Here is a 25,997-nt window from a genome sequence, read left to right as displayed (position 1 = left end):
AAAGTGGAGATGTTAAAAAAGGGTTGCTTGCTTCTTGTACATAAAGTAAGAGGACGCTGAGTGAGAACAAAGACGGAAATATGGTCAGTGTATCATTAGAAAATATTTACAGTGAACTTTATAATTGTCTTTCTAGACTGTAAATGCAGTCATGCTTAAGAGATAGTTTTTATGTCTTGCTCTTATCCTTAGGTAAATATTATTTTCTATGGTTACATAGAGATATCAAGATCTATTGGGAACACTTGATCATTAAAATGAAGATTCTGGTGACCAAAATGGACAAAATCATGTAAGGAGATTGTGTTACACAGTTTTTATCTACAGGATTTACTTCTATTCAGATGCATTTTTCATTATATAAGAAGACAAGAAAACCTAGAAAAAACTCTAAAAAATAAATTCTTGGTCAGACAAATTATGCTTAGAAAATATTCTGTCATTTCAACTAAAAATATCCTGGTTTTTATGTATGGCTAGTTCCCTGCAAATGATATTAAAAAATCTCTTGGGAAATATATAAATATTTGAGTTGTATAGTGCATAGTAAAAGTACAATTTATCGTAGAAACCACTCACTTCTATCAAAATAGTCTAAGGAAACAGGTGTAGAATAGATTATATTCCATTTAAAACATTGCTTGCTTTATTGTTTTAAAATAGGCTTATGTGAAACTGCACCCGCTGGGAAAAAATGAAATCAGAATGAATCATACATCCAAAGGTCGTTGATCTAAAAATATAGGTCTTGTAAAATGAATAAACACATTCTGTTTTGTGAAAGCACAAGTGAGAGGATTTTAGGATCCTTCCAAATCATTTAAGTCTCCCAAGTTGTTAATTAATTTATCAGTAACAGAGAAGGCAGCCACTGTAGTACCCTGTCCTCCTGGGGAAGCAGAGCAGATAAAAGGTGATCCTGCTGAGGAAGGATAGAGATCAAGGGCTTTACCTCTCCCCAGGAGAGAGAGAGAAGCACATGTGCAAAACAGACAGGAAAGCTGAGCCCTAACTCTTGATTGCTTACATTGAAAGCAGACTTAGCAAGTCCTCAGGAAATACTGCCTACGACCGACCGTGAGGACCATGCAACACTTCCAGCTCAGAACAGAAAATTGACCAGTGAAGACAGAACTGGTATTTGTTGTCATCAAAACATTAAGCAACATTCTGAAAATAAATGAAAAGCAGATATTTCTCATGTAGAGGTTTCCACAGTTTTTATGGAGGGGGAGAATAACATTAAGAATACCAGGGGTCAGCCGGTTGGGGTGGCTCATGCCTGTAATCCCAGCACTTTGGGAGGCCAAGGCGGGTGGATCATGAGGTCAAGAGATCGAGACCATGCTGGCCAACATGGTGAAACCCCGTCTCTACTAAAATACAAAAATCAGCTTGGCATGGTGATGTGCGCCTGTAGTCCCAGCTACTTGGGAGGTTGAGGCAGAAGAATTGCTTGAACCCGAGAGGCAGAGATTGCATTGAACTGAGATCACACCACTGCCCTCCAGCCTGGTGCCTGGCGACAGAGCAAGACTCTGTCTCAAAAAAAAAAGAATACCAGGGGTCTACCTGTGTTGCTGGAGAGAGCTAACACGAATGTACTATTTCTCAAGTGTATTTTTCTTTCTAAATTTTTTAAACTGAGCCCTTAATCAGCAGACAACTTTCTTTGATAAGTATTAGAAGGTATATAAGATGTATATTATAGAGGTTTGGATAGCTTGATGTAAATAGCTGCCTGGCCTCATTGAGACATACATTTTTTGCAGTGGTGCTTTCGTGCGAGAAAAGAAAGGAAAAAGGGTTTTGATTGTGTTTTGATAATTCTGCTTATTGGTAAGGAGACATATTTACAGTGGAATAATCAATGGTCAGGGCAGTGAGACCTGTACACTCTAGAGATAGGCTATTTCAGGAGATGCTGTCATTAGAGAATTAAAAACAACAATAAAACTAATAAAAGCCAGGGAGACATTTATTACCACTACCTGCTGGTAATTGTAAACATTAACAGTAATAAAATACTCTTCCCAGCCAGACTGAAACCCTCCCTTCACTGACTTCCTCACACCAGGGGATGTGTGTACGTGTTTGTGTGTGGGTGTGTGCATATTTATATACATGAAAATCTGCAGGCACGCTCAATTATTATGGCCCACTTGGAGATCTCACTTTGTTAAAAAGGAGCTTATTCACTTGTAAATTGGTAGAATCACCGTCTAAAGTTCAAATATAACCTGGTCCAGGATGCATCAGCAGCTTGCCACAAAGGCTTATTATGTCATTGAAAAGATAACTATTTTTAATGGTTTTTTTTAAAGAAAGTCTCTTTACAGTGTTCATCTCTTAACCATAAGTTAAATCTCCATTTAGTACTTGAAACTGTTGAGGATCATAGATGTGAACTAATTTTCCCAATGTCACAGATTTAGTAAATGGTAAGGAAGGGAATTGAATTCAAGCCATCTGAATTTAATACTTTACTATGTTTCTAATAAAATATTTTATTTCAGCAAAGTGTTTTGTTTTCCCAAACTCAGTAAATTATTTCTTTTTATTTAAATCTTACTAACTCTTAAGTTAATAAAGGTTGATGTTTAAAATTCACCTAGATTTTTTTGACTTATATTGAATCAAGGAAAAAACCATTTTTAAATTAATTTTATTTAAATTATTTTTTAAAACAATTTCTTCTAAAAAAAAACACATGTACAGAACATACAAAACATAGGTTTATGTATGCCATGGTGGTTTGCTGTGTTTATTAACTCCTCCATATTAATAGGAAGAATCAATATTGTGAAAATGACCATACTGTCCAAAGTAATTTATAGATTCAATGCTATTCTCATCAAGCTACCCTTGACATTCTTCACAGAATTAGGAAAAACTATTTTAAATCTCATATGGAATCAAAGAAGGCCCCGTATAGCCAAAACAATCCTAAGCAGAAAGAACAAAGTTGTAGCATCATACTACCTTACTTCAAGCTATCCTGCAAGGCTACAGTAACCAAAACAACATGGTACTGGTACCAAAACAGACATATAAAACAACAGAGCAGGACAGAGATCTCAGACATAACACCACACATCTACAACCATCTGATCTTTGACAAACCTGGCAAAAACAAGCAATGAAGAAAGAATCTCCTGTTCAGTAAATGGTGCTGGAAAAATAGCTAGCCATATACAGAAAACTGAAACTGGACCCCTTTTTTATACCTTATATAAAAATTAATTCAAGAGGGATTAAAGATTTAATATAAAACCCAAAACCATGAATACTCTAGAAGAAAACTTAGGCAATACCATTCAGGACACGGGCATGGGTAAAGACTTCATGACAAAAATGCCAAAGCAATTGCATCAAAAGCTAAAATTGGCAAATGAGATCTAATTAAACTAAAGAGCTTCTACATAGCAAATTTTATTTGAATTCTAATCCAAGTTTTTTTGTACATACATGAGGACTATCAAATTGCAGTTGCCCAAAATAACTTGCAATTTGTCTCATTTGTTTATGCAGACATAAAAATAAAATATTCATGATCACAAATGTCTACACACTTGCATGTATCTATATGTGTAAATTTTTGCTGCCTATGATAAAATTTGTGAATAGTACATGTGCTCTCAGTGGTTAATTTCTATAAAACTGGTGAAAAGTAAAATTCGAGAACCTTCATTTTCACAGAGACTATCAGAGCATAATTTCCAAAATACCAAATTGACAAATAAAAATATCTAAATTGTTTAGTAAGGGAGAAAATTTGTCTTTAATATCGAATTCTTTTTTGGTGACAAAAATGGCCCTAATGAAATTAGTTTTAGAATAAACATGGGGATAATTTTGAATGTACTAGTAGAAATATTACCTTACATAGTAGCCCCGATAAATGCATTTCATTGTACTCAATGGAATACAATTGACTGCTATACAGTTAATGGAGATTAATACAGACACATTAATCTATGTCTATATATCATTTTGTTCAGTGCTTGTGCAGGGTGCTGTGGGAACACAAGCGATGGCCACCTATATCCAATTGGGTGTTGTAGAATGTAGCTTGAAGTAGATTATGAAAGTGAGGGATTTAGCTAAAGGAAGAAAGGAGGAGTAGAGAAAATGGTGACTCAAGCAGAGGGAAGCATCCCAGGTAATGCCATGAAGGTAGAATGGAGCATGACAAGGCTAAGGAAAGCAAGCTGGTTATACCTAAAACATAGGTTGCACGGATCAGTGTGGAGGAGTTGATGCTAGATGATACAGAGTAGACAGATGTAGTGTGCTAACAAAAGAAATTTGAATTTATGTTGCATCTATGGGAAAATAAGGCAGAGGCTGATAGTACACAAACCAGATCTTTCTTCTTCTTGGGTCATAGCTTGACTATATTGCAGCCTCATTCAGAACAGGATATAGCCATACGACTGAGTTACAGTAATGAAAAGTAGCAGTGATAGGTGCCTCTCCTACTGGCAATATTCTGAATAAGCTTGACTGTCATGTGTTGAAGATGTCAGAGCCTCTATCAGCCTGATTGCTGCCAGCATAACACTTGATATAAAAGATGGCATTACCAATGCTTGGGTCATGACAGCTGTGTCTAATTGTTAAACTAGTTTGGACAATCCTAAATTGGGAATGAATTAAAGAATTGTAATCTGGGTTGTATTATAATCCAATTTATATTTGGGAGCAATACCTTTGACAGGAAGGATAAGTATGGAAGGAGTCATTTAGGAGGCTACTGTAGATAATCCAGATTTGAGATGGTGAGGACTTGGACCAAGGAAGATGGTTAGAGAGTTATATCTAGCCCCTTCTTCCTCCCTCCTTCCCTTCTTCTCTTTTTCCCTCCCTCCCTCCCTTCCTCCCTTCTTTCCTTTCTTCTTTCCTTCTTTTCTTTCTTCCTTCCTTCCTTATTGTTTTCCTTTACTTCTTTTTAAATCTGAGGTGAGGTTGTAGACATAGACCAAGTAAAAAGGCAATGGCAATTGGGATAAGTGGGAAATTAACAAACCCAAGACCTTTAGTAAGTAAATCTGTAAGAGCTGGTGATTGATTGGATGTGGTGGATGAATAACAAGAAGAAATTTAGAATGACTTCCAAGCCTCTGGCTTCAGTAATTGGTTAGATACTGTGTAGGGAATTTAGAGGAAAAGCATTGTTAGGAGGAACAGTAAAAATGTTCAATATTAAGCATGTTGCCCTTGATTTGGCTGTAAGTCACTGAGGAACCAAGGAGGACGTCTGAAAGATAATTCTATTTGGAGTTCAAGCAGGAGGTCTGGGATGTTGACAATTTTGCACGGTCATCCTTGTATGAAGCAATAAAAACTAGGTGATGAGATGGTACAGGTCCTCAGACTGGTGACGGGAAATAAAAATTTAAAGATAAACAGAATAAAAAGAGATAACATCAGAGAGTGAGAAGAAGCGAACAGGGAGATTAGAAGGAGAGCAAAATAGCATGGTAGTAATCACCAAAGCTGAAGAGAGAAGGTTAAGATCCAAAATTCTGCAGAGAAATTAAGATAAGGACTAAGAATAATGCATTCGATAATACATCAAGGAGGTTATGGCTGACTTTATAAAGGGCAATTGGAAAGAAATGCTGGTGACAAAGGCTGATTACAATGTATTGAGCAATAAATGGATGGAAATGGACACCAAAAGTACAGATATCCCTTTTAGGCAGCTAATGATTGGGCAATAAGTACAGAGGAATATCGCATCAAGAAGAGATGGGCTTTTTTTTTTTTTTTTTTGCTTTGGATTGAGAGCCCGTTATCATGATAGTGCTATAAAAATAAGAGAAAATTTTAAAGATATGGAGGGAGAGATGACGCATGATGGCGTGAGTCCCTAAACTCATGGGGGGAGAAAGGCAAATAGATTAAACTTGGGCAGGTAGTGCTGCCTCTTCCTCTTCTGAGAGAGAAGAAAGTGCGAACTGTAAATTTAATTCAGATTATGGAGCAAGACCCCCTTTGATGGCTTCTCTTTTCTGTGACATAGAAAATGCAATCATTTGCCGTGAGAGGGAAGGTGATGTGGTAGTAGATTTTGACCTTAAGGAAGAAGTTTGGAGACATCCTCTGAGAGTAGCAGGAAGGCACACTGACTAGGACCTAAACTAGATTGCTAGGTCGCATCAAGGACCCAGGTGGAGCTGGATACCAAGCCTTTGCTGGGGTACCTGACTCCTCTCCTGTGTGATTTTTTCTACCCTTGGTAGGATAGTCGGGATCCATTGGCAGAACAGTGATCTGATTGCTTCAATCCAGGATTGAGGCTCACAGAGCCTCAATATGTAAGTAATGATGAGTGAGATCTCTGCCAAAATGTCATGTGTGAATGTAGCTAATAATTGTGGCCTGTAAGTTACATTAGATTGTGTTATATGCAGTGTGGAAATAATGCATTAGCACATAGTATGAAAATTTAGGATCAAAGAGGCAAAAAAGAAAAGCCTGCCTTAATGATTGACTTTCAGTGTGTGAAACTTGACTTAAAATATAAAGGTGTTTCCAGTGTATTTTACTACACTCTTTACAGTGTCTTTAAGAGCTGTCCTAGATAACCGCTTATCTGCTTAGCAGATCTTCCAGAAGACAGCAGTTAATTCCATCCTGACATGCTGGTTTGCCTTCTTATGAAAACAGGCTAACATCTTGAACTTGAAATGGTGATAACATATTCTCACTTTTCACATGTTATTGGTTTTATTTGGCTCCACTTTGCTCTCAGGAGGGGACAAAGCACCAGAGGGAATACACACATATATTTGAAAATTTTTCTCTTGGCTTTCTTATTTAACCTACTGCTTGTGATGCAAAATCGTTGTATCTGATTTAAAATTGTTAGAGTGCAAATCCTCAAAATCATAAGGAACATGATGCTAAATTTAAGCTGGGAAAGTACTTTACTATCAGAGAAATATTCTGTTTCATTCTCTTAGTAATAATAGAAAGTGACATGTCTTTGCCACTAGCTGACTTTTGTGTGTTGCTTTTCTTGCCAATAGCCACAGGGTTGTGTGTTGATCCTGATGGATAGTGACACATATTGGTACTTATGTTGACATGAATTCTCTTGACCCCCCCTCTTCATGGATAGGGTGTAGGGTGGGATTTTTTTTTAAGTTTTAGCTACATGCCAAACTAAATATTACATACTTACTTAGTGATTTATGTGAGAGTCTTTTCACATTTGTGCTGTGATGGCTTAGTGTTTTTTTGTGCTGGAAGAATATTTATGAACACATATCTGCATATGTGTAGGTGGGTATATATGTTTTGGGGCTAACATCCTAACGTTAATAAATTACTACAATTGATACAAATAATTGAGTGGTTATTGAGCATTTCTTTGGCAGTTGCTATGCTCTGTAAATTATATATGATAGAATTCCCACCTCAAAATAAGCCTGATAGTTCACCTTTATTGATGCAGAAGCTAAGACTCAGAGCTATTGTAAATTATCAAGGACATATACCATCAGGTAGATGAGCCAGAGATGACCCTAAAGCCCAGATTTCAAACACACACTCAACAACTATTTTTAAATTTTTCTTAAAAAAGCTTGTAAGAGTGAGTGCAGTTAATTAAGCAAAGAGAATGTATTTCCACTTTCAAACAGTATATATTTGAATTTCATAATTTACGGCCTCAAATGGCAAAGCTTTGTTAACACTTGTCTGTACTAATTCATTACATTAACTGTTCCTTAGGAAAAATAGCTGTCATTGTAGGTAGGTTTAAAGCTATATTCTTTGTTTTCCCATTGTTTTGCAGATCATTTGATATTTAGTTTATATGTGCCATTTATATTTGCTTTTTATGTACGTGAACAGAGATGAGGAAATTGTAGATGGGAATCAAAAGTCAGTAAGAGTTAAATATTGTCTAATCAATTTAACTACTATGTTGAAGGTTATTGTATGGAATTCTAAGACCTTCAAGAAACAGTTACTTTCTACAAGAAAAGCTAGTAAGAAATAATACTTATTATGTGAGGCTAATCAATGGAATATTTCACAGTGAACTCTGATTTATAACGCTATGGCTGTTTTAGATGTGGAAATAAAAAAAAAATAAGGGAATAGGATCTCTACCTTCTGAATGGAAAGAATGAGATATGACTGTCACAAACAATGTTCTGCTAAAAAGGGAGAAAACCACTTTGTTGTACTGGCACTATGCTAAGCATTTCTGGTTTTGCTGTTGAATTTAATATTCTCAAAGCTCTGTGAAGAAGGTGTTATTGTACCCATTTTAGGTGAGGAAATTGAAATTGAGAGATTATAGTCAAGATTGTAGGGTAGTAGCAGAATTTGACTCTGAAGTCTGTGCTCTTGACCCTACGTCACACCATCTTCCCAGGATTATATGAAAGAAGCATTTCTTGATAATAATTAGTTATTGTGTCTTCAGCCCTATTAGAAGTATTCTAGTTTGCTTAGCAGTCACCTCTGCCTGCCACACTAAAGATGCATAAAGACTCATGCATTGATTTTTATCAGCTGATGCATTTGCCTTCTGTATCCCCTGATTCTAGATTTGCAAAGCGGGCTTTAGATGATAACTTCATTTGCACGATATATGTTTCTTATTAGGTGAAGAATACATAAACCATTTATACGAGTGAAATTTAGGCTTGTCTTTATGCAACAGTGTTTTATACATTAGGTAATGTATGTCAGCTTTTCTTTGCCTTATCACCCCCACATTGCATGACATTGTTTTTATACCTGAAAAGGTAAGAACCAGCTTCTGAACCACAATGATCATCATGAAGCCAAAACCTCTGTGAAGGTTGGCCTGCACCAAACTGCCACTCTTAACTTCTCTTCTTAATACATCACACGATAATTTTGAAAAGAAGCCTGAGACAGTCATTCATGGTTGTTAGTTGAAAAAACAAATCACAAATATGTGAGAAGGAAAGAATACAGGGAATTATACTTGGAGTCAGAAAAGTAAGAACCAAAACTTACAAGCCTGATTTAGATTCAATTATTTTAATCATCTGCTCTCCAAATTGGAATTTCCCACGACACTGTGAGAAGTTCTTTGCTGATAACATGCCTAAAAATGTTATAATGGGAACCAAGCCCCCCTTAAAACTGACAATTTAATTTCTGAAGTTGGCAAATTCCATAGAAAATATTACACACTCGCTTGTCAAGTTTATTTGCTGGAAAAATAAACTCTCCAAAGAAAATAAAGCTCAAGATGACATCGAAGAGAATTTTTCTTAAATGAGGTTAATGATGTTTGATATGGATTTACTTTACATTCGCCAATTATAAATGTATTAGAAATGATTTGCACCTACTCCTCCCTCCACCTCCAATATTAGAAAGAAAACAGTAAAGAAAAATAATTGAGTTACACATGCTGGGCTATTTTTATTTCAATTGATCGAATAGATAGCATGTTAGATGGAAAATACAATAAATAATTAGAATTATCATCTCTAAACAGGCAAAATTTTAACCCTAATTCTCATTTTCCCCCCACACAATTAAAACTGAATTAAGTTTCTTGGCAGGGGTAGGTAATGATAGATAGTGGTGAAGAGACCATAAGCTTCCTTATTTAATAACTGTATCACCTTAACTGAGTTTCTTTCGACATCTCCCCGTATAAGAAGGGCACCTCTCACACGAGGGTCGTCTGACTTGCTTCAGGGAAAGGTCAGAAAATCCTTCCTAAATTTCATAACCTGCTTCCAGGAGAAGGGCAGGGAAATGTCAGAGAGACCTTCTTGCTTCTGCCATCTTTTTCAAATTCCTTTAGCTTAAAATATTCAGTATGCCAAGGTGCTATCTTTTGGAGTGCCCTGAACTTCATCAGTACATAGAAAATGTTCCACTAAATCTATGGGTCATGGCTTTCTTTCATTGAGAACTGTACAGAATTTGTCTTTGATTTCCACTTCTCAGCACCACTTTGCAAGAATTCATGTCTATGCAACGGCACTGTGGCTCAGTTGTGTTCATGGCTGACTCCACCTCAGCGCTCTCCTCTACCCCCATCATCCTCCATTTCCATATTAAGATTCTGTATCACCTTTCCAAACACCGCCTCAAAGATGCCTCTCTGTGAAGCATTCACTATTTCCCTCACTTGCTTCTTTAAAGGTTGTGTTAGTTTCCTATGGCTATTGTAACAAGATCATATACATTTGATGGCTTAAACAACAGAAATTTATCATTTCATGTTTCTAGAGGCCAGAAATTAAGTTATGGGCTGGTCTGCACACCTTCTGGAGGATGTAGTGGAGAAAACTTCCCTTGCTTTTTACAACTTCTATTGGCTCCTGGCATTCCTTGCCTTATGCAGGTAGCATTACCCCAGTCTTCAAGACCAGAATCTTGAAATCTCTCTCTGCCGGTCTTCACATCACCTTTTCCTCTACCACCATAATCTCCCTCTACCTTTTTCTTATAACAGTTGTGATTGGATTGAGAACTCACTTATTCCAAGAAATTCTCCCCAATTTAATTTCATCACATCTGCAAAGCCCCCTTTCCCTTATAAGGCACAATTTCCAGATTCCAGGGATTAGTGATTACTATCTTTGGATGGCCATTATTCAGATTACTTTATAAGGGTTTCCTATTTTGAATCTATAATTTTTGTTGATATTTTTCTAATGGCACTAACCTCATTTAAAAAAATTATGCATGTCACATTTGTTCTCACCTATTAGACTGTGGGTTGACTGAAAAAAAAAAAGGTGTGCCTTTTTCTGTGTGTGTTTGTGTGTTTTAATCCTCTGTAGTGACAAATTCAGAGACTTGGACAGAGGTAACCCTCTATCAACGTTTGCTAAATTAAATTCAATAAATTTTACAAACGTTACTCATGGTGACTAGTAGTATTGAAAATGTCAAGATTTCTCATCTGTCAATGTACACAAACGCCGGGCTTCTGCCATATTCAGGTGCTAAGTTTTGGGAGTTTCCAATATAAGATGAGGTTTTGTTTTTGTTTTGAGACGAAGTTTCTCTCTTGTCTCCCGGGCTGCAGTGTAATAGCACAATCTCAGCTCACTGCAATCTCCGCCCCCTTGGGTTCAAGCCATTCTCCTGCCCAGCCTTCCCAGTAGCTGAGATTACAGGTGCCCGCCACCATGCCTGGCTAATTTTTGTATTTTTAGTAGAGACGGGATTTCACCATGTTGGCTAGGCTGATCTGATCTTGAATTCCTGACCTCAGATGATCCACCCATCTCGGCCTCCCAAAGTGTTGGAATTACAGGCGTGAGCCACTGCACCCCACCAAGATAAGGTTGTTACATGCAGAGAGCTCACAGCCTAGCTGAGGAGAAGGAGATATTTAAAAACTATTAAAAAATGTGAGAATGCTAAACATACAATGGGAATACTCAAGAAAATTGCTCCCTTGGGAGAAATAGTATTTCTAAGCACAGTTGTGCCTAAAATTATAGAAGTTATATCTAGTTTATATATTTCTAATCAGTAACTACTAAAATCTTGATTAATAAACTTTGAATATAATTAATCTGAAATGTGCATGATATATATAATTAACTTTTAAATTTTAGTGACAAAGATCCTAGCTGTTTGAGATATTATACAGAATAAAGGCCTCTACACTTTTCTTTCTTAAAAAAATACACTTTTGTATATTTTCTTGTTCTTTTCTGAGATGATAGGCAGGCGTGTTTTGTCTTGGTGGTTTGATTTATTTCTACCTACTCTCACTTTAAAACAATTACTATGCCCTTGAAGGAGAGGAGGCCTGTCTTACAGTTTCTTCCCTGCCTTCTGCAACCATCCTCTAGTGCAGATTTAAGTGGCATGAAATTGCTTTCATCTCTCTTATCATGACCCTCTGATAATATTGCCTCGAATATGGAGAAATAGCAGCACTTCTCTCATGATAAACCCTTTTGAATTCTGTATTCCTAGAGTCTGAAGGGCATCAACGTTCAGCTCAGACAGGCCACTTTGGTTATGGGAATTACAGTTTGGTTATTTTTATATGTTCATATGTGATACTTTTGGCTCCCAATAACTTATTTCTAAGTGTATACATAAAAAGGATAGCTTTTTAACCTGTGGCTTTTGAACTTACTACAATCACTGCATCTTGATTTTTGCTAGATTTTACAATACTTCTCTTAAAGAGATCTTTTATTCTTGTCTCTCAGTGACTTAAACTTCTTGCATGAATCTAGATAATTATAAAATCAATGAACCTATTTTCTTTTGAATATTTTTGAACATTCATGAGGATACTTGAGATGGATAATAAAATACTTTATCATCTCATCCGTGAAAATAACTTATATTTTTGAACAGCGACTAACTGCTACACAATACACTGTGTCTTAGGTGCACTACAGAAGGTAATTGTTAAAGGTACATTATACCTAAATTGTTTTAGGTGCATTGCAGGTGGTTCTTATGTTAAAGATGAGAATACTAAGGCTCAGAGAAGTTAAGTGATTCATCTGAGGCCATTTAGATGGAAAGTAAAAATATGAAATTAGGCACCATTTTTCCCTTTTGTTATTTCATGTGACATCTATTTATTGAATACCTACTATATGATAGGCACATTTTTATACATTGGGGATACAAGAGTGAGCAGAAAAAGATATCTTCCCTTCCTTCAGTGGTTACAACAGAAGGGGGGGTTGGGGGCATTATTCAGTTCATCATATGAGTAAATGTAAAATTTCATCTGTAACATGTGTTAGGAAGAAAGGAACATAATTGTGTTTTAGGAGGATTAGAGGCATTCCTAGAGAGGAAACACAGATGGCTGTCCAGGAAGAAGCTCTTTAAGGGTGGCAATGAAAAGGAGCTCAGAGGGTGTTCAAGGCAAAGGCATTGCTGTGAATTGAATTGTATCTGCCTAAAAATCATATTTTAAAGCCCTAAACTCCAATGTAATGGTACTTGGAGATTGGCCTTTGGGAGATACTTGTTTAAATGAGGTCATGAAGAGCCATCATGATGGGATCAGTGTCCTAATAAGAAACAAGGAAAGATACCTTAGAGTTTCCTCTCTCTCTCTCTCTCTCTCCCCTTCTCTCTCTCTCTCTTGATTTCTCCTCCCACCCTGAGCATGCACAAAGAAGAGATCATGTAAATGAGAACGTACAGTGACATGGCAGTCGCTGACAAGCCAGAGAGGCCTCTCCAGAAACCAACCATGCCAGCACCCTGACCTTGGACTTTTAACCTGCAGAAGTTTTTAGAAATTAGGTTCTGCTGTGTAAGCCACCCAGTCTGTGGTATTTTGTTATGGCAACCTAAGCTGACTAATGCATGTGTATGGAATATTCTCTAGGAGAAGATACCTTGGCCTGTTTTGAGAGAAAGACAGCCAGTGTGAACAGTGCAGAGTACAAGAGGGAGCATGGTGTGAAAGGAGCTGAGGAACCAGATATGGCCAGTGCATGCATCGTCTTGGGAACCACTTTAGGAATGTGGCTCTTTATTTTGAAAGCACTGGAAAATCACTGAAGAGCTCATGATCTGATACATTTGCATTCTGAGAAGATCATTCTGGCTGCTGTGCTGATGGGGATAGGATATAGGAATGGTGAGGAGCTGGGCAAGAGCCAGGAATGATTCCCAGGTTTCCGCTTTGCACAGTTTGAATTCGTTGAGGAGGGAATACTGAACAGGGAACAAAACTGGAGAGAAGGCTGGAAGACGTTAGAGAGTATACAAACTCAAACTTGCCTTATTTATATCCCCAATGATAATCTCTTGTAGGCCAGAAATGGGAGCAGATTTAAGGGGGGACATCAAAGGTTAATTTTGCATATGTTGATTTTGAGATAACCTTTAAATATGCAAATAATGATTTCAAAACGGTAGTTGATATACTGGTTTGGAGATTTGAGAAGAGTTTAGGGTCAGATGTATATTTGTGGGTATTTGCTGCTTACATAAGAAAACTGTAAGACAGCTAGAAATCTTTGCTTCTCTTTGACATCAAGATCTCCATTAGAGTATATTATCTGAGTTGACTCAGAAATCTCACTGGCACAGCTTGGTGAAGCAACTTCTGACTACTGGGGTTCAATCCCTGCTCTACCACTCATTAGCTCACTGATCTCAAGTTTTGGTTCTAATGAAGAAGACAGCATCAGTTTAACTTAATTCAGGACATTGTTTGAGGATTAAATATGAAATATCTGTTTCTGAGTAGGTAGTCAAAAACATCATAGTTTTTATTGGTATGACTTGATAGAAAACTTCAGTTTTTTTTTTTTTTGGAGACCGAGTTTCGCTCTTGTTACCCAGGCTGGAGTGCAATGGCGCGATCTCGGCTCACCGCAACCTCCGCCTCCTGGGTTCAAGCAATTCTCCTGCCTCAGCCTCCTGAGTAGCTGGGACTACAGGCACGCGCCACCATGCCCAGCTAATTTTTTGTAGTTTTAGTAGAGACGGGGTTTCACCATATTGACCAGGATGGTCTCCATCTCTTGACCTCGTGATCCACCCGCCTCGGCCTCCCAAAGTGCTGGGATTACAGGCTTGAGCCACCGCGCCCGGCCCAGAAAACTTCAGTTTTAAAGCTCAGTGCTTAACTTAATTCAGGACATTATTTGAGGATTAAATATGAAATATCTGTTTCTGAGTAGGTGGTCAAAAACATCATAGTTTTTATTGGCATGACTTGATAGAAAGCTTCAGTTTTAAAGCTCAGTGCTTATCTTTCCTAACTCGCTCTCCTTGCGTTCTCTATCAAGCATTCCTTTCTCTACATGTTTTAATCTTTTTTTTTTTGACCTCTGAATTTTTTATTGGCCTCCTGCTCCCCAAAGTGTCCCCTGCTTCTGCTGGCTTCGTGTCTTAGAACTTTGGTGTCGTTGGTCTCAGACACCACTTTGCCATCCACTATCCGGCGGGTCTTTCGGATAGTTTGCATGGAGTTGCTGCTGTCCAGGGCATCGCCAAGATTGAAGTCTTCGCCATCTTCCAGCAGGTGGCAGTAGGTGGCGATCTCAGCCTCCAGCTTGACCTTGATATAGGTACTCCTGGGCTTGGCGCTATCCCTCTGCCCGGGTCTGTGGCAGCTCTGACTCCAGGTACAGCAGGATCTTGTTGAGCCGCTCCATCTGCAGAGCATAGCAGGCCTCCACCTCCTCAGGCTGTGCTCCAAGCTGGCCTTCATATTTCTCCAGGTCGACATCCAAGGACTGGACTGTATGTCTCAGCTCTGTGAGTGTCATCTCAGCAGCTCCAACCTCGGTGGACTGCGTGGTGAGCACTGTGGTGTTCTCCTCAATCTGCTGAGACCAGTACTTGTCCAGCTCCTCTCGGTTCTTCCGAGCCAGTCATCATATTGGGCCCAGATGTCTGCCGTGATCTTGGTGAGGTCCTTAGATTTGGGGGCATCTACCTCTATGGTCAACCCAGAACTGGCAATCTGGGCTTGTAGACCTTTTACTTCCTCTTCATGGTTCTTCCTCATAAGGACCAGCTCCTCGTTGAGAGCCTTGATCTCTGTCTCCAGCTGCAGCCGAGTGACATTGGTGTCATCAGTGACCTTGCGAAGCCCACGGATGCTGCTCTCCACAGACTGGCACGTGGCCAGCTCTGTCTCATACATGACTCTAAAGCCATCAGCAGCAAGACGGGCATTGCTTTGTCAACCTGCGGAACGATGCAGGCATTGTCCACAGTATTTGTGTGAAGATCTGAGCCTTCGGGTCCTTGATAGTCTTGAAGTAAGGTGCTCCCGGATTTTGCTCTCCAACTTCTGATTCTCGGTCTCCAGGCTCCTCACTCTGTCCAGGTAGGATGCAAGGCGGTCGTTCAGGCTTTGCATGTCTCCTTCTCGTTCTGGATGCCCTCACTTCCTACCAGACCCCCGACCATCCCCGCGGCCAGGCCCCAGGCCCCCATGCCGCCCCGAAGCTGGTGGAGCCGGACATGGAAATGAGGGAACTAGAGCCTTCGGCACCTGCAGAGATGCTGGCCGCGCTGCCGACCCGCCGGGCGCCATAGCTGGGCACCTGGACAGAGTTAGTGGAGAAGGTGGAGACAGTAGTGAAGCTCACGCTGCCGGGGAGGAGAGCGAGAGAACGGGGCTCAGGCTTTGCCGACGACTGCACGTTTCCATCTTCTCGTATCTCCTTTCTTTCAGCAGTGCCTCATCTCACACCACCCCCTGGTTTTCCATGAGAAACTTTTCCCACGTTCCCTGGAGTTCCTGATCTAGTCATTTACATCAACATTTGAGCATGAGCAATGAGGATTCCAAATTAGTTAATCAGTTTTCTCTGTACATTTATAGCTGTGATTCAGAGCAAATGTAAGATTTACTACCTTCTCATTTCAGTGCTATAAAAATGATTACAATTCAGACTTCCCGGTGTATCTTATCGTTGTAATTGTAATTTGTAATGCTTTAGCAGAACTCTTCTTATATTTTTTATATGAGCCTTGAATTTTTCTTTCTTTGTATAGATTTTTAATCTTCTAAACACTATTACACCACTTTCAACTTACACTGGGTGATTTTAGTTTTTTCTTTGTACTACACCCTATCTTATTGGGTGTTTATAGAATTCTGCATACTGAGCATAGCTCATCTGAGGCCTCTTGTCTTTGGCTCACACTGACATTCTCCTTAGGCACTCATTTCCTGTCTAATATACTCCCTATGCTCAGTTTTGTCTCCATCCTACTAGCTCCTCACCTTTCCTATTCTATCTTCCACATTGCTGCTCATGATTTTGTTCTAAAACATAACCTAGGCCACTTTTTTTTTTGAGACAGAGCCTCACTCTGTCTCCCAGGCTGGAGTGCAGTGGCACGATCACAGCTCACTGCAACCTCCGCCTCCCAGGTTCAAGCTATTCTTTTGCCTGTAGTCCCAGTAGCTGGGACTACAGGCACACACCACCACATCCGGCTAATTTTTGTATTTTTTTTTTCAGTAGAGACGGGGTTTCACCATGTTGGCCAGGATCTGCCGGCCTCTGCCTCCCAAAGCGCTGGGATTAAAAGCATGAGCCACCGTGCCCAGCCAAGGCCACTTCTTTGATTAAAATGCTTTACAGCTCCTCCTTGGCTTCAGGATATAATCAAGATAATATTACAAGGCATACAAATCCCTTTATTCCTTACCCTTGCCTCCTTCCTTGTTCCCATTTTCCTTTTCTTCTCATAGTATTTCCATCATCCCAGATTTATACTGATATATAGTAGAAATGCAATAGGAAAAGATAAAGCAAGAAATAGTGAAAATAAATGTTAAGGGGCTGAAATGCTAAGTGTCCATGAAACTCTTCATTGAAAAGTGATTTTTACTACGTAGGTGAAGGAACTGAGGGTGGGAGTTGTTTGGCTATCTGGGGGAATAGAAGCAGAGAGAAACAGTGCAAAGGCCCTGAAGTGGGTGCATCACTGGCATGTTTGAGCAAAGCCAGAAGGCCAGATGTCTCAAGGGGCGAATGGGGGAGGCACAGTAGTAGGGAGGGAAGAAAGTGGGATGAGTTTGTGCTGGCAAGTAGGTCAGAACAAGGGCTTTGGAGTTTATATAAATGAGATGGGAAGAAATTAGTGGATTTTGGGCAGAGGCGTGGCATGGTTTGTTTTATACATAGGAAGGATAACTGCCTGCTGAATTATAGGCTGCATAAAGATTAAAGGGCTGCAAGGGTAGATGCAGAGAGAGATTTAAGAGGCTTTTGCAATAATCCAGGTAAAGTGGAATGTGTACTGGACCACAAGGGTAGTAGCAGAAGTTGTTATAAATAGTAAACTCTGGAATTATTTTTCTTGTGGAGCCAACAGGATTTGCTGATTACATATGGGGTGGAGGGAGAGGGGTTAATGATGACTGCAAGGTTACTGACCTCAGCAGCTAGAAGTATTGCATTGTAATTAATTGCAATAAGGAAGACTGCAGATGAAGGAAGTTTTGGGGGGACTATTAGAACCCAAATGTGGAAATGTGAAGTTTCAGGTATTTATGAAACACCCTAGTAGAAAGATAGAGTAGAAAGTTAGACACATGAGTCTGGACTTCAGGTTAAGGTTGGAGATACACATTTGACAGTAATCACCAGAAAGGAGATATTCAAAGCTATGTGACTAGGTGAGTATGGGGGATGAATACACGGAAGTGAAAATGGTTCGATGATTGAGTTCAGAACTCCCAAATTCTAAGGTTGGAGGAATGAAGAGGAGTTAGCAAAGGAGTAGGAGAAGGAACAGCCAGAGAGGCAGGTAGAAAACCGAGACAGTATGATGTCTTGGAAGCCAAGGGAAGAAAGCATTTCCAGGTAGAGAAATACTCACTGTGCCACATGCTGGGATGGGTCAAGGATAATGATGGCTGAGAGCTGAATTTAGGAACATGGAGATTACCCGTGACTTGATAACAGTATGTTTTGTGGATTGGTAGAAGGTCAAAACCTAACTGGCGTGGGTTCAGGAGGCAATGGAAGGGGAGGAAATGGGGATAGCAACTATAAGAAACTCTATCCAGAATTTTTGCTATAAAGAAAGAGTGAGGTCAGGTTCAGTGACTCACGCCAGTAATCCAAAGCACTTTGGAAGAGCAAGGCAGGCGGATCGTGAGGTCAAAAGATCAAGACCAGCCTAGCCAACATGGTGAAAACCTGTCTCTACTAAAAATACAAAAATTAGCCTGACTTGGGGGCGCTCACCTGTAGTTCCAGGTACATGGGAGGCTAGGAGAATTGCTTGAATCCGGGAGGCAGAGGCTTCAGTGAGCTGAGATCACGCCACTGTACTCCAGCCTGGGAGACAGAGCGAGACTCTGTATCAAAAAAAAAAAAAAAAAAAAAAAAAAAGTGATAAATGGGGAAGTAGCAGGAGGGGGAAAGGAATTCAGAACAAGATTCTTGTTTGTGTAAAGATGGAAGAACTAATTGCATCTTTGCATATTCATGGGAATGATTCAGTAGGGTAGGAAACAGTCATGCCATCAAAGAAAGATGTATCAGTTCATTCTCACACTGCTGTAAAGAAATGCTGAGACTGGGTAATTTATAAAGACAAGAGGTTTCATTGGCTCACAGTTCTGTAGGCTGTACAGGAAGTACGGCAGCTTCTGCTTCTCGGGAGCCCTCAGGGAACTCCCAACTGTGGCAGGAGGCTAAGGGGGAAAGATGTTCCACATGGCCAGAGCAGAAGGAAGAGCTGTTGGGGCAAGGTGCTACACACTCTCATAAGAACTCACTCAGTAGTGTGGCAACAATACCAAGGGAGAAATCTGCCCCCATGATCCAATCACCTCTCACCAGGCCCCGCCTTCAACATTGGGGATTACATTTCAACAAGAGATTTAGTGGGGACACAGACCCAAATCATGTCAATAGAAAACAAAAATAAGAAAGATGGAAACAGATCTCATGGACAAAGGGAAGGGTTGGGTTTAGGTAAGTAATTCCTCCACAGAAACAGGAGATACATTAGAAAATTATAGGCACAAAGAGAAGTAGAAGGAAATGCATAGTAATAAGAGCTCTTCTGATTGCTACAAGTTTCTTGGTGAAAAAAGGAAGCAAAGTCATGAGCTGAGAATGAGCATGGGAGGAAAGATTGTGTCTGCTTGAGAAGAGAGGAGAGTGTTACGTCTAGAAGAACAGGACAGCGAATGAACTGGCAACATATCGTATGACCACCGGGCTGCATTAAGGCATGGTTTGGTTTTGGTTGGGGTTCATGAGTTCCGCATAGCTGCATACTTCCCTTCTGCTGTATTCACCTGCATGGTGCAGGCATAGAATAGGGAAAAAGCTGATTTAAACTGGGTTGAGTTTTTGCCAAGGCAGTGCAACTCAGCCACAGTGGGATAGAGTTGAAGATGATAGCAAATGAATGCTTATAAAGATGAATGACGAAATATAAACCAAATAAGGAGGAAAATGAAGACATAAAAGGAACGAGGGAGAGTGAAAGGTGGTAGAATCAACAGACCAAAAGTTTTAATCAGAAAGTTTTTTGAAGGTGAATACTAGAAAATAAGATGAAAAATAGGAGGTTATATTAGTCAGGCCCCTCACAGAAAACAGTTGGAATGTTCAAACTGGGCAACTGAGGAAGTTTGGCAAAAAGACTATTTACAAATATAGGTCAGAGTTTAGTCATCCCACGTGGCACAGTAGAGCAGTACCCTAAGAATCCCAATGGGTTACCACCCCTAAGCTTGAAGGGCCGTGAAGAGAAGGGTGCGACCTGAAGAACGGAGCTGTAAGAAGCAGGTCCTCTGCTGGGATTCCAAGACGGCTCACGTTATAGGGCAGGGAGGATTCTGGGAACACAAAACTTATTTCACTCTCCTCCTGCCCTCCATTTTCTAAAATGACTCCCATTAGCGTAATCCATCATGGAACCAGAAAGCAAGAGAGCTTTTTGATATACTCTATATAAGACATAGAGCAGGAGTGGGGAGTAAATCTGGGGCCAGGCAGTGGGGAGAATAGGGTTAAGGTGAGGCAGATGTTCCCTGGTGCAGGGGTGATAGAATCAGGATAGTTTTTCTTATGGGCTGAATTCTGTCTTCCTCAGCATTCAGATGTTGAAGTCCTAACCCCAAATACCTCAGAATGTGACCCTATTTTTTGACAGGGTCTTTACAAAGGTAAATACATTGAAATGAGGTCATTGGGCTGGTCCTAATACAATATGACCACTGTCCTCATAAGAGGAGGTTTGCACACAGGATAGGGTAGGGGAGACGATGTGAAGACACAGAATGAAGATGCCAACTATAGGCCAAGGAGAGAGGCCTGGAGCTGTTCTTTCCTTGTGGCCTTCAGACAGAACCAGCTCTGCTGACCTGTTCACCTCAGACTTCCAGCTTTCAGAACTGTGAAAAAATGAAGTTCTGCTGTTTCAGCCACTTGATCTGTGGCACGTCGGTACAGTAGCCCTAGCAAACTAAGCTTGAGGGTGAGATTGTTGTTGATCAGTTATTAGTAGTGGTGATGTAACCACTACTCTTGGAAAGAGTAGCACAAGATAAAGAGAGTCAGGAGCGAGGAGAGGTTAAGGTTGTAACTGTTTTTTTAAGACTGAAATCGTAAGCAATAATTAAGAACATTGAGCTGCCAAAAGAAGAACTCTTGGATAAAGTGCTTTTAGGTGTCTAAAAGCTACTGGGTGAGATTACCCTTACCTTGGGAGAAGAGAGGCTTCCACTAGGCAGGAAGCATTTCATCAGCGGTGAGAGGGGAAGGCAAAGCCAGGGGATTGAACAATGCTGAGAAGATACTGTGAAGATGGGCAAGCATCACCTCCAAACTCCTCTCTAACTTGTCACTAAAACGCATTATTTTGTGACACAGATCCCGCTGCCTTTCTGGTCTTTATTTTCTCTCTTTCTCTGCTAGTTCCCCTGCTTGTTTCTTTGAGGTTCATATAATACCAGGATCCTGTTTCAGCCAGATTCCCTTCTCTCAGTACAGGTATTCCTACCCGCTTACCTATCCACTACATTCTGATAATACCAGAATCTATATTTTTGCCTCTTTTTTAAAAGAGATGGGTGTCAATCTGCACATTTTAGGTACTTCAAATGAAACAAGTTCAAATGTGAACTTCCTGTTTTTTCCTCAAACTCATTTCTCCTTATTATCCACATCATGGCTTTACTATTTATCCAGTCACTCAAACTAGAAACCAGGCTACCATCTTGAATCCTCCCATTTCTTCACTAACACTCTTATTTCAGCTCCACTTCCTCCCCACTTGCCTTCATCTAATTGATTAATTAGCTTTAGAAACATCATTTATGTCACTCTGCTTCACTGTCTCTCGACATTCTTCCCGACATCCTTACTAAAAGCTCTAATCAGCTTTCAGATACACCTGTATAGGTCAAGGCAACTTTTTAAAAAGGAGATGGTGCTATTCAAATATGTAACTATAATTACTTTCTTCTTCTACCATGAACTGGCCACCCAAAAACAGAACTATAATTTCATAAAACACTAAATAATTCAAAGCAGTAGGTTAAGTATTTTAAATATAGAAATAGTAAAGATGATGCATTCCTTTCCTCTGCAAATCCTTTGCTTGGTAAACATAAGGACTAAGGAGTATATAATTTTGAGGTCCTATATCTAGCATTTCATTCCTTGTTTGTATGAATTCACTTCGTTAGGAATTTATCTTTCCATGAAATCATCAATTCCAGATTTAGAGTTAAGAGAAGTAAACTGAGATAGGTATTATGACTGGAAACTAGGTGGTTTATAGTTCAGCTATTTAGAAATGCTATCTTTCATCATACTAATTTTCTAAGTCTAATGCTCTATGAAGATTAAATAAGACGGCCGTCAGATTGATATGCACCCAAGGAGAACAATGTAAATATTTCTCTAATGTTGGCACTGTGAACACTTACTTCTTTCAAAACATTTAAGTTTGGCATCACTGGGAATTACTGAAGAGACTAAAAGGTTTCAGAATATGGATTCAGATTTCACATTTCATTTACCTTGAAATGAGATCAAACACTGCACGAAACGTTGTTCCTAAAAATAGACATTTTATCATTTTGAATTAAAAGTATAAAACCTGAAGCTAGAAACTGGTTGTGTAATATTGATCCCAGGAAAAGAGTTTGCTTATTCTGGTAAAAGTCTAGAACCCACTTTAAAGTGAAAAAAAATTAAACTTCATTACAAGAATCAGTGTTTTCTATGGCATCTATTCCTGTCTTTACTGGTACATTTGTAAAAGTGTGTTGCATAACTATTGAGAGGCCTGATCAGGTACAGCTCTGTATAACACCAAAATATAAAATAAAATAAATATAATTATCTTTTAATCCATGAGAGTATCAGTCTCTCTAAGTCTGACATTTATTGTCATTGTAGTTTGAGATATCAAAAAGCAACAATATTCAACTTTTTATATGTCTATATAAACATCACAATATTTTAGTAATTTAGGAATGGCTATTAATGTTCCAATTTTTTTCCACATTTAGTCCTATATGCCTTTAATCTTTCCATAAATCACTTCAAACTATTTAAAAAATAAAGCAATTTTTTAAATTAAAGTAGACAAATTGAGAAAAGTAACTAGAGTCATCCAATATAAATGATCTTTTGAAAAATGTTGGCACAAAGGGGAAAATGTGGTCAAATGAGGTTTTCTTTTTTTAAAAATGGGAGAAATAACTGCATACTTATAGGCTGTTGGAAATAATCTAGTAGAGAGAAGAAAATTGGAGAAATAGGAAATGCTGGCGAATGGGATCTAGTGCACATGTGGAGGAATTAGCTTTATATAGAAACACAGTTGTTCACTAAAGACAGAGTCCACAGGTAATACTGTTAAAGGTATGAAGAGGGGAATTGAGAAGTACTTTTTTGATAGCTTCATTTTTTTTTTTTTTTTGAGACAGAATTTCACTCTCTGTCACCCAGGCCAGAGTGCGGTGGTTGGATCACGGCTCACTGCAACCTCCACCTCCCAGGTTCAAGCAGTTCTCCTGCCACAGCCTCCTGAGTAGCTGGGACTACAGGTGTGCATCACCACACCCAGCTAATGTTTTTTGTATTTTTTTTGGTAGAGACGAGGTTTCGCCATGTTGGCCAGGCTGGTCTCAAACTCTTGATCTCATAATCTTCCCGCCTAGGCCTCCCAAAGTGCTGGGATTACAGGCATGAGCCACTGAGCCAGGCCCTGATAGCTTTTTTTTTTTTTCAGTGACAGGAGAAGTTTTTCCACTGAGACCGATGATGGAGGAAAGCACTGGAAGTCTGCAGAGAGGAGAGATAAGGGGACATCTATTGAGGAGGGCAGAAAAGGAAAGGACTGGGGAAGCACAGTGGGACCACCAGGCCACTTTATGGAATGTTTGAGGTTCATAGGGAGCAAGCATTTCACCAACCCCATTTAACTGCTCTGTACAGCAGGTAATAGGTGGAAATTTGGATTAATTAGTGCTGTGACTTGCCAAGTGAGATAAAAGCAAGAGAGATAAGGATGATTGCATGGAAGTGATTATAATGACAGTGGAATTTAAACTGGATAATGAGTAGAAAGGAAATGAAGATGAAACTGCATGCAAAGCAAGTAGAATCACAGGAATGGCCTTTTCAGTAAGTTCTGAGGATTTCTGTTGTCCGAGACATGAAGGGAATGTGCGGGAAAGAAAGGAGATGGTCGTAAATGAGGTAAAGGAAGCTGAAATTATAACAGGGCTGTGTTTTTTTAGAAATGGCAAGTAAGGGTAGTTGAGAAAAGTGGAAGACAAAAATCTTTTTTTTCCCCTTTTTTTTTTGGAGACTGTGTCTTGCTATGTTACCCAGACTGGAGTGCAGAGGTGCAATCTCATCTCACTGCAACCTCCCAGATTCGAGTGATTCTCCTGCCTCAACCTCCCAGGAGAGAAGATCTTCATAGGAGAGGAGCTCTAGGAACTGAGAATGTCAGAAATTGGAAGCAATATAAACTAATAGCCAAGAATTCAGACAGAATTGGGGAACCAGGAACAAACATTTGAGATATTGGGCTTTTGAGGGAGTTGCCACTGATGATAGCATCAGTGAGAAATAAGATTTTAAAATGGAGGATTGTTCAGAGAAGGGAGGAGGGATGATCTGAGAGCCACATGAAGGGAAATGGAACGCCTACCCGGACTCCAGTCTTGAAGGTAAGAAGGCTGCAGGAGAGAAACAGACAAAAAAGTGATGGCTTGAGAGTAATTGGGGAGAAGCCATTTCCTCAAGGAAGAATTTAAGAGTAAAAATATAATTACTATTGTCAACAAAACTATTAACTCTTGGAAAATAGGACAGGTTTGTAGTTATTTTTTTTTCTTCTGCAGCATCTGGCATAATGTGTTGCACTTAGTAAGAAATCTTGGATAAATGGATTTCACTTTACTGTACTATCACTTTACTTCTGCTGTTTAAACAATTGCTGGTTACATTGGACTCGAACTCACAAGGTAAAATTACAATACAACGGGTATTTTATTTCACTCTGTTAGAAATATCTACTAACCACTGAAGTTGCAAAAGGAAGATGAAAATATGGCTGTAAGGAATTTATGGTTAGTAATGTTGCTGGAATGATTAAAATGACAAAGTGAGACTAAATACTTTGCAAAGAAGGCTAGTTCAATAATTTTGTAGATGGTAGGTGAATGAGGTGGAGATAAACACTGATAGAGAACAAATGATACTATGATGCATACAATAAGTTAAAACTGAAATACAGTTATAGAAATCCTATGGTTAGCATTCACAAAGCATGTGATCAAGCAGTAATTCTGATGAATTTGCAAAGACAAATCGAGCTAAGAGTAAACTTCCTCATTTTTGCTGATGCTCTTCCTCCTTAAATATTCTTACTAAATGAATTGCATACATCTGTATATTTTTGTGAGATATCAGTGAGAAATATTTAAGTACATACAATTACATTTGCCTTTTTTTTTTGTATCCTAGGAAAATTGGATCGAAAATTGATAAATCCATTTCCATTCATTAGATGGAATCTTAGTCCTTTCAGCCTGCTGCATTAAAAAAATAATAGAAATTTTGTCACAGTTCTGGAGGCTGGGAATTCCAAGATCAAGATTTTAGCAAACTGATGTCTGGTGAGGAGCTGCTTTCTGGTTCATAGATGGCACCGTCTCTTTGGATCCACATGGTGGAAGGTGCAAACGAGCTCCCTTGGGTCTACCAAAATAGGAGCACCAGTCCCAGAAGGCCCCGCTTACTGCCTTCATCACCTGAGAGGTTAGGATGCAAACATGACGATTTTAGGGAGACACAAACATTGAGCCCACAGCAGATGGTACCTTCAGTGGTAGCTCTTACTGAATGGCAGAGTGAAAAAGAAGCAAGAATAGAAACGTAATAAAAAGACATTCACATATAGACCGAGGAAAGGATGAGAAAATAAAGAATATTTTAGTTCTTTCCTGGCTCTTTGATTTCTTTAAGGTTTGTTAAGAAGATTGATCCAGACACACAACATTC

General features: G+C 39.3%; 1 pseudogene; it reads right to left on the bottom strand.

Annotated features, from left to right (window-relative positions):
* Positions 1-14,779: 14,779 nt before the first annotated feature.
* LOC116530549 lies at positions 14,780-15,918 on the bottom strand (annotated as a pseudogene).
* Between the last annotated feature and the right edge of the window lie 10,079 nt (positions 15,919-25,997).

Source organism: Sapajus apella, unplaced genomic scaffold (genome assembly GCF_009761245.1).
Source record: "Sapajus apella isolate SASKATOON/1434 unplaced genomic scaffold, GSC_monkey_1.0 scaffold67, whole genome shotgun sequence".
NCBI lineage: Eukaryota > Metazoa > Chordata > Mammalia > Primates > Cebidae > Sapajus > Sapajus apella.
The sequence above is the reverse complement of the archived record's forward strand: the minus strand, read 5'-3'. Positions and strand labels throughout refer to the sequence as shown.